The sequence below is a fragment of the Cynocephalus volans genome, chromosome 4 (assembly GCF_027409185.1).
Source record: "Cynocephalus volans isolate mCynVol1 chromosome 4, mCynVol1.pri, whole genome shotgun sequence".
Taxonomy (NCBI): Eukaryota; Metazoa; Chordata; class Mammalia; order Dermoptera; family Cynocephalidae; genus Cynocephalus; species Cynocephalus volans.
In genome coordinates this window covers 72,886,358-72,896,506 of record NC_084463.1, presented here as the reverse complement: position 1 = coordinate 72,896,506, position 10,149 = coordinate 72,886,358, and positions in this window count along the sequence as shown.

The window sequence follows — 10,149 nt, the reverse complement described above, 5'->3', positions numbered from 1 at the left end:
TGCACACAACAGAATTGCATCCTTTTTATGGCTGAGTGGGATACAGACCACATTTTCTTTATCCATTCATCCATTGATGAACATGTAGATTGATCCCACATCTTGCTACTGTAAGTAGTTCTGCAACAAACATGGGGATGCAGATATCTCTTTGGTATACTGATTTCCTTTTCTTTGATTATATTCCCAGTACAGGAATTGCTGGGTCATAAGGTACTCTATTTTAAATTTTTTGAGGAAATTCCATACTGGGTTCATAATGGCTGTACTAATTTGCATACCCACCAACAGTGTGCAAGAGTTTCATTCTCTCTGCATCCTCAGTGGTATTTGTAATTTTTTGTCTTTTTGATAGTAACCATTCTGACTATGATGAGATGATAATCTCATTTTGATTTTGATTTGCAGTTCCCTGATGATTATTAAACACTACATTTCATCAGGTAATGGAAACTGCAGGTGCAGTAGGGGTTCCATCTAATAACAAAGTGAGGAAGTTGTTACCTATGCTCTTCTAATACCCTGTCATGGAACCAGGTATAAAATTCCTTTCGGGTTAAAAGAAAAGAAGGGGCAAGACAAAATTTAAAAAATAAATAAATAAAAAGGGAGAGGGATAGAGCTCTAAGGATGATATACCAACACAATTATACTGACCATCATGTTAGAAATTGTTTTTAACCTATATAAGTGAAAATTAGAGGCTTTGTTTTTTTTTACTATAACATAGTTGCTTGTACATATCTGTGGGGTACAGAGTTGAATATCATCACCTCTGTGCAATATGTGATGCTCAAATCAGGATAATTACTATGTTCAACACTATACAATGTAATCATTTTTTGTAGCCCTTTACCAATTCCTCCCTTACCCTTCCTCACCCTCTCCCTTTCCACCTTTGGTAACCTCAATTCTGTTCTCTCTTTTTGAAAGTTCAACATTTTATTGTAATTGTTAAATCTTTCTTTTTTAAAAAATTGTTTATTTTTAAGCTCCCACTTTTGAGTGAGGAAATGTGGCATTTCTCTTTCTGTGCCTGGCTATTGCACTTGACATAATTTTCTTTAAGTACATTCATGTTGCTATGAATGGCAGTATTGCATTTTTTATGGCATAGTAGTATTCTATTGTGTAAATATACCACATTTTCCTCATCCAATCATCCAACAATGGACATTGAGGCTGGTTCCAACTCTTGTCCATTGTAAGTAGAGCTGTGATAAACATGCAGGTATCCCTTTGACATGATTTCCATTCCTTTGGGTATAGACACAGCAGTGCAATTGCTGGATCATATGGCAGCTCAATCTGTAGTTGTTTGAGGAACCTCCATACCATTTTCCATAATGGTTGCATGGTTGCACCAATTTACAGTTCCATCAACAGTATAGGTGTGTTCCTTTCTCTGCATCCAGCATTTGTTATTCTTTTTTTTTGGTAATAGTCAGTCTAACTGGGGTGAGATATCTCAGTGTGGTTTTGATTTGCATTTCCATAACGTTGAGCATTTTTTCGTGTGTCTGCTGGCCATTCACATATCTTACTTTAAGAAGTGCCTATTCAGCTCCTTTGCCCACTTTTTAATTGGGTTAATTGATTTTTTTACTGTTAAGCTGTTTGAGTTCCTTGTATAGTCTCAATATTAATCCTTTGTATGATACATAGTTTGCAAAAATTTTCACCCATTCTGTAGATTCACTCTGTTATTGTTTCTATTGTGTTGCAGAAGCTTTTTAGTTAGATATAATCCCATTTGTTTATTTTTCCTTTTGTTGCTTGTGCTTTGGGGGTCATATTCAGAAAGTCTTTGCCCAGTTCTACTGCTTCAAGTTTTTCCTTTATGTGTTCTTTTAAGAGTTTTGCAGTTTCAGGATGTCTATTTAAGTTTTTAATACATTTAGAGTTGATTTTGGTATATGGCAAAAGGTACAGATCTAGATTCATTCTTTTACATATGGATGTCCAGTTTTCCCAGCACCATTTATCAAAGAGGCAGTCTTTTCCCCAATGTATGTTCTTGCTGCCTTTGTCAAAGATCAGTTGGCTGTTAAGTACATGGGTTGATTTCTGGGTTCTCTAACCTGTTCCATTGGTCCAAGTGTCTGTTTTTATGCCAGTACCATGCTGTTTTGGCTACTACAGCTTTGTGGTATAGTTTGAAGTCAGGGAGTGTTATGCCTCCAGCTTTATTTTTATTTATTTATTTATTTATTTATTTATTTATTTATTTATTTATTTATTTATTTATTTATTTATTTGCTCAGGATTGCTTTGGCTATTCAGGGTCCTTTGTTGTTCCATATGAATGTTTGGGTTGCTTTTTCTATTTCTATGAAGACTGTCGTTGGTATTTTGATGGGGACTGCATTGAATCCATAGATTGCTTTGGAAAGAATGGACATTTTCACAATATTAATTCTTTCAATCCAAGAGCATGGAACTTCTTTCTATCTTTTTGTGTCCTCTTTAATTTCTTCCAACAACGATTTGTAGTTCTCATGGTAGAGATCTTTCACCTCCTTGGTAAACTTTATTTCTAAGTATTTTATTTTTTTGGTGACTATTGTAAATGGGCTAGACTTCTGGATTTCTTTTTCTACTAGTTTTTGTTGGAGAATAAAAATACTACTGATTTTTGAGTGTTGATTTTGTATCCTGCAACTTGTTACTTTACTGAAATTGTTTATCAACTCTAAGAGGTTTATTTTGGTTGTTTGTTTGTTTGTTTGTTTTGTATGGTCTTTAGGCTTTTCTATGTATAGAATCATGTAATCTGCAAACAGGGACAATTTGACTTTGTCTTTTCCAACCTAGATGCCTTGCTGTTTTTAGGATTCTCTCTTTGTTTTTGAGTTTTGCCAATTTTACTATAATTTTCCTCAGAGAGGACCTTTTTGGATTAAATCTGTTTGGGGATCTTTGAGCCTCCTGGATATGAAGGTCTGTATCTCTCCCTATACCTGAGAAGATTTCCATTATTATTTCATTGAATATGTTTTCAATGCCTTTTCCTCTCTCTTCCTCTTCAGGAATATCCATGATTCAGATGTTTGTGCACTTAAGGTTGTCTGCTATCTCTTAGATTTTGTTCATTTTTTAAAATTCTTTTTTCTTTTTCTTGTCCTCCTAAGTTATTTAGAAGAAACTGTCAAGACCAGAAATTCCTTCGTCCGCTTGCTCTACCTGCTGCTTAATCTCTCAGTTGTCTTTTTTACTTTGTTGAATGAATCCTTCAGTTCCATGAGTTCTGCTACATTCTTTTTTAAAGTATTAATCTCTTTGTAAATTTCCTCCTTCATATCCTGGATAGTTTTGCTGAGTTCATTGTATCATCTGACTGTGTCTTCTTGTATTTCATTGAGTTTCTTTTAGATTTTTATTTGGAATTCCTTTTTAGTCATTTCAAGGGTTTTCTCCTCTATTAAGAGTTATTATATTCCTTTGGTGGACTCATATTTTTTCATATTTCTAGCATCTCTATGTTGATGTCTGGTCATCTGGTGGAGCAGTTGCTTCTTCTATTACTCTTCTTCCCTGGACTCTGTTGGTGACCCTCCTGCATCAATGCAGTGGCTGATGAAGCTGCTGCTGTGGTAGCAGGCCACTCTTACAGTAGCTGTGGTTGTTGAGGTGGTTTTGACATGCTACCCACATGGCAGTGGTAGCTCTAGCAGTGGTGGGGTTGGCTGCTCACAAAACAATGGTGGTTGACTGGCAGTGCTGGTGGCAGTAGTGACTATAGCAATGATGGTTGCAGCAGCTGCCTGCTTGATTGTGGTATTCACCACATTGGCCTGCACAACTATGGTGTGTGCAGCAGCAGTGGGGTTACCTCACAGTGGTGGCAACAGCATTGGTGGCTGTAGCTGCCTCCATGGCATCTGCAGTGTCCTTGGTGGCAACAGAGTTACCTTGTGGGAATGGCAGTGGTGCCAATGGCAACTGCCTCCCTCACATCTTTAGTGTCCACGGTGGTAGCGGGGTGACCTCATGGCATGGCAATGGCACCAGCAGCTACAACTGCTTCCCTCATGTATGTGGTGTCCACAGTGGCAGTGGGGTTACCTCATGGGGACAGCAGGGATGGCAGCAGCACCAGCAGCTGCAACTGCCTCCCTCACATCTGCAGTGTCCACAATGGCAGCAGGATTACTTCATGGGAGTGGGGAGGCACCAATGCTGCGACTGCCTCCCTTGTATCTGTGGTATCAGCAGCAACTCTGGGGATACCTCGTTGGGGCGGCAGGAGCACTGGAGGCTGCAAATGCCTCCTTTGAGTCTGAAGTGTCTGCAGCAGTGGCAGCATTACCTCTTGGGGATGGCAACAACTCTAGCGGCTTCAACTGCCTCCCTTGTGTCTGTGGCACCCTTAGCCACAGTGGGGATTATTTCATGGTGGTGGCAGCAGCCATCTCCCTCATGTCTGCAGCGTCCTTGGCAGCAGGGGGCTTACCTTGTGGGGGAGGCAGAGGCACTGGGGGATCCAGTGGCTGAAACTGCCTCCCTCACATCTACACTGTTCTTGGCACTAGCGGGGTTATATTGTGGGGGCAATAATGGTGATACTCCCTTGTATCTGCAGTGTCCTTGGCAGCAACAGGGTTACCTTGTTGGGACAGCAGTGGCAGCAGTGGTTGCAGCCACTTCTCTTGCATCTGCAGAGTCTGAGGCTGCAGTGATGGGCAACCCACAGGACAGTTGTTCTGAGACTGGCAACAGTTCGGGAACTGGACAATGGCTCCAGCGACTGCAGCAGTAGTGGCAGTGAGCCTGTTTAGATCTTCTTCTGTGGGAGGAACACAATCTGGGCACCTGTAGTCCACAATCTTCCAGGAAGCACAGAATTTGTTTTAAGGGCAACTTAACTCAGAGGTAATGGAAGCTGTTGTGACTTTGCTCTCTGTCACATTAGCTGTGTTGGAACTATGTTTCTCATAATTCTTTTCCTTATATTGCTCCAGGTTAGGACTAACTGTGAGAGAAATTTGCATGATATTTGAAAGGTACACATGAAATAGCAGTTGTTCTATGCTCTAAAAGCTGGTATAGGGCCAGGCATGTTGCAGCTTAGACATGGTTGCTAATTTGCTGGCTCACCTTATTGATGTAAGGCAACAGCTAGAACACAGCAGCTCCAAATCTCACCAAGTTTCCTTTTTCAGCCTGGGGATACATGGTCTATGAAAGCAATAAGTGATGCAGTGGTGGGAAGGGTGCCAGCATCACTGGGAAGTTCAGTGTTGGCTCTCCTCTATAGGCCAGGGCTGATCATAGAAGGGGCCACTAGAGATCCAAGCTCACTGATAGCAATGAGCATGATAGGAACCAAAATAACAATGGCAAGGTGGTGGCTGGCACTTGGAAGTCATAAAAGAGGTGTATGCAATTATCCTAATGAGAGGGAAAGTTGGAATGGCATTCAGACAGAGAGTTAGTGAGATGGCTAATAAAATACAATTTTCCTATGGACAAAATAGGCAGCCAGCAAGGTTATCACCCAATATGTACAATCAAAAGAAATAAAAAATAAATGATCAGAATGCTGAGGGAAGTCATCATAATTGAAGTCACAATGCCTCAGACAGCTTCTACATCTGAGCCATTTTTCAGACCCAGAACCTACTGACTGAAAGAGAGGCTGGATCCACAGGACGAAAGATCCATCAATACCATGGCAAGTTCACAGTGTGTTGCCCACAGGTCTTCCCCAGAAGATCTACAGCCATTTACTTTGTTAACGGTACTTTGAGAAGACTACTGGACATAGGATTCAAGTTGACATTGATACCTGGAGACCAAAAGCATCATCACAGTTCCACTTTTAGAGTGCCAGCATATGGAGATTAGATAATATAACAGTGTCCTAGCCCAGATCAGGTTTAATGTGGGTCCCCTGAGTCTATGGTCCCATATGGAGGTTATTTTCCTGGTCACGAAGTACATAATTGAAATAGTCATACTTGGTAATTTGCACAAACCATACATTGGTTCCTTGACCTATGGGGTGAAAACTATCAAATAGGAAAAAAAAACAATTGGAAACTTCTAAAACTACTACCCCTTTCCCAGCCATGATAATAAACTGTACTTGGAGGTAGGCAATGGCATCTTTAATGTCATAAAGACTTAAAAGATGCAGGCAGGTGAGCCTGGCCAAGTGCATGCCAACCAGAGAGGAGCCCTGCTGAAGAGGCCCGAGTCCCACAGAGACCACACGCCCTGCGGCGCCAGCATGAAACCAAGAAGATAGGCCTTGCCAACAGTGGACCCCATCCCCAGTCCTGCCGTGTGTGAGCCGACCAGAGAGATGCCCCCCCAGACAGGCCCAAGTCCTGTGGAGACCATGCACCCCCTGGCGCCAGCGCGCGACCAAGCAGGAAGGTCTTGCTGCTGCAGGACCACATCCCCAGCCCGGCCAAGTGCATGCTGACCAGAGAGGTGCCTCCCTGGAAAGGCCCAATACCCACGGCAATCAAAGCCACACGCCAAGGTGCCAGTGGGTGACTGAGCAGACACTCAGGCAGGCATGCCAAATCAGCAGCCCTAGCAAGACCCTAGCCAGACAATAGTGTTGAACAAGAAGACCGTGAAATCCCTTACCACAATGACTACACATCAAAGGAAAGATACCAGAAATATGAAAAATCAAGAAAGTACACCACCAAAGGGTAATAACTCTCAAGCTCTAGATACTATAGAACAAGAAGCCCTTGAAATGTCTGATAAGGAATTTCAAGTGATAATCCTAAGGAAACTAAATGAGATAGAAGAAAACTCAGCTAGACAACATGATGAAATGAGGAAAAGAATACAGGACCTGAAAGAAGAAATGTACAAGGAAATCAACGCCCTGAAAAAGAATGTAGCAGAGCTTGTCAAGCTGAAGAATGCATTCAACAAAATAGAAAACACAACAGAGAGTTTAACCAGGCTTACAGAAGCAGAAGAGAGAACTTCTGACCTTGAAGACGGACTGTTTGAAATAACACAGGCAGACAAAAAAAAAAAAAGAAAAAAGAATTAAAAACATTGAAGAAAATCTAAGAAACATATCAGAAAACCTTGAGCACTCAAATATGAGTCATGGGTATTCCATAAGGGGACGAAAAAGGAGATTGCATTGAAAACATACTCAACAGAATAGTGGCAGAAAACTTCCCAGGTATAGGAAAAGACACAGATCTTCAGAATCAAAAAGCTCAAAGATCCCCAACTGTATTCAACCCAAAAAGTCCTCTCCAAGACATGTTATAGTCATATTGGCAATCATCAAAGACAAAGAGACAATCTTAAAAGCTACAACAGAGAAGTGTCAAATCACCTATAAGGGAGCCCCAATCAGACTAATATCAGACTTTTCATCACAAACCCTAAAAGCCAGAAAGGAAAGGGATGACATATTCAAAATACTAAAAGACAGAGATTGCCAGCAAAGAATACGCTACCCCGCAAGGCTATCCTTCCGAAATGAAGGGCAAATAGTATATTTCTCAGACAAACAGAAACTGCAGGAATTCACTACCACACAACCACCCTTACAAGAAATTCTCAAGAGAATACTGGGTTTGGTACCTGGAAAATAACCACCACTGCCATAAAAACTCAAGAAAAATCAAAACCCACTAGTAAAATAAAAACATCAACAACAAAGAGAAAAAAAATGTTTAACTACAACCCAAGAAACCAACAAATACAGAAGTAAATCAGAAAGAAAGAAAGCAACAAAAGACACTTAAAACATCCAAACAAAAATCAATAAAATGTTAGGAGTAACTCAACACTTTTCAATAACAACTCTTAATGTGAAAGGATTAAATTCCCTAATCAAAAGACACAGACTGGATGATTGGATTAAAAAGGAGGACCCAGCTATATGCTGCCTTCAAGAGACCCACCTCACCTATAAAGACTCACATAGACTAAGAGTGAAAGGATGGAAAAAGATTTACCATGCAAACAGAAATGAAAAACGAGCTGGAGTAGCTATTCTTATATCTGATAAAATAGACTTTAAACTAAATACCATAAAAAGAGATAATAAGGGCCACTACATAATGATAAAAGGATTCATCCATCAAGAAGACATAACAAACATAAATACATATGCACCCAATGTCGGAGCAGCCAGATTTATACAGCAAACACTATTAGACCTAAAGAAGGAGATAGACAATAATACCATAATAACAGGGGACCTGAACACCCCACTATCAATATTCGACAGATCATCTAGGCAAAGAATCAGCAGAGAAACACAAGATCTAAACAACACTCTAGACCAATTGGACTTGGCAGGTATCTACAGAACACTCCATCCAACAACATCAGAATATTCATTCTTTTCATCAGCACATGGATCATTCTCCAGGATGGATCATATGTTAGGTCACAAATCAAGTCTCAACAAACTCAAAACAATTGGAATTATACCATGTATTTTTTCAGATCACAATGGATTAAAATTAGAAATCAATAACAAACGAAATTGCAGAAACTATACAAACACATGGAAATTAAACAGCATTCTCCTTAATGACATATGGGTCTAAGAAATCAAACAGGAAATCAAAAAATTTATTGAAACTAATAAAAACAACAATACATCATAAGAAAACCTGTGGGATACTGCAAAAGCAGTACTAAAGGGGAAATTTATCACATTAAATGCTTACTTCAGAAGAATGGAAAGATGGCAAGTGAACAACCTAATACTTCACCTTAAAGAGCTAGAAAACAAGAACAATCCAAACCCAAAGTTAGCAGACAGAAAGAAATCATTAAGATCAGAGCAGAACTTAATGAGATTGAAACCCAAAAAATGATACAAAAGATCAATGAATCATAAAGTTGGTATTTTGAAAAGATAAATAAAATTGACAAACCATTAGCATGGCTAACTAAAAAAAGAAGACAGAAGACCCAAATAACAAAAATTAGAAATGAAAAAGGTGATATTACAACCGATACCTCTCAAATACAAGGAATCATTAGAGACTACTATAAACAACTATATGCCAACAAATTTGAAAATCTGGAGGAAATGGATAAATTTCTGGACAAACACAAACTACCGAAGCTGAGCCAAGAAGATGTAGAAAATCTGAACAGACAAATAACAATGAAAGAGATTTTGCTGTTATCAGAAGACTCCCAACAAAGAAAAGCCCAGGACCAGATGGGTTCACAGTGGAATTCTACTAAACAATCAAAGAGGAATTGATACCAATTCTCTACAAACTATTCCAAAATATTGAAACAGAGGCAATTCTTCTAAATTCATTCCATAAAGCAAACGTCACCCTGATACCAAAACCAGGTAAAGAAAAAAACAAAAACAACAAAAAATGAAAACTACAGGCCAATATCCTTGATGAATACAGATGCAAAAATCCTCAATAAAATACTAGCTAACAGAATAGCAACACATATACAAAATTATACAACATGATCAAGTGGGATTCATCACAGGGATGCAAGGTTGGTTCAACATATGCAAATCAATAAATGTGATACACCATATCAATAAAATCAAACACAAGGAACATATGATCACCTCTACAGATGCTGAAAAAGCATTTGATAAAATTCAACACTCGTTCATGGTAAAGACTCTCTACAAGTTAGGTATAGATGGAAAGTATCGCAACATAATTAAAGCCATGTATGATAAGCCCACTGTCAATATCATCTTGAATGGGGAAAAGCTGCTAGACAAGGATGCCCACTCTCACCACTCCTATTCAACATACTGTTGGAAGTACTAGCCAGAGCAATCAGAGAAGAGAAGGAAATTAAGAGCATCCAGAATGGAAAAGATGAAGTCAAACTGTCCCTGTTTGCAAATGGCATGATCCTATATATCGAACAGCCTAAAGCCTCTACAAAAAAACTCTTGGAGTTGATAAATGATTTCAGCAAATTTGCAGGATACAAAATCAACACACAAAAATCAGTAGCATTTCTTTTCTCCAATAGTGAACAAGCAGAATGAGAAATCAAGAAATCTAGTCCATTTACAATAGCCACCAAATAAATAAAATACTTAGGAACAAACTTAACCAAGGATGTGAAAAAATCTCTATAATGAGAACTACAAACCACTGCTGAGAGAAATTAAAGAGGACACAAGAAGATGGAAAAGTATCCCAT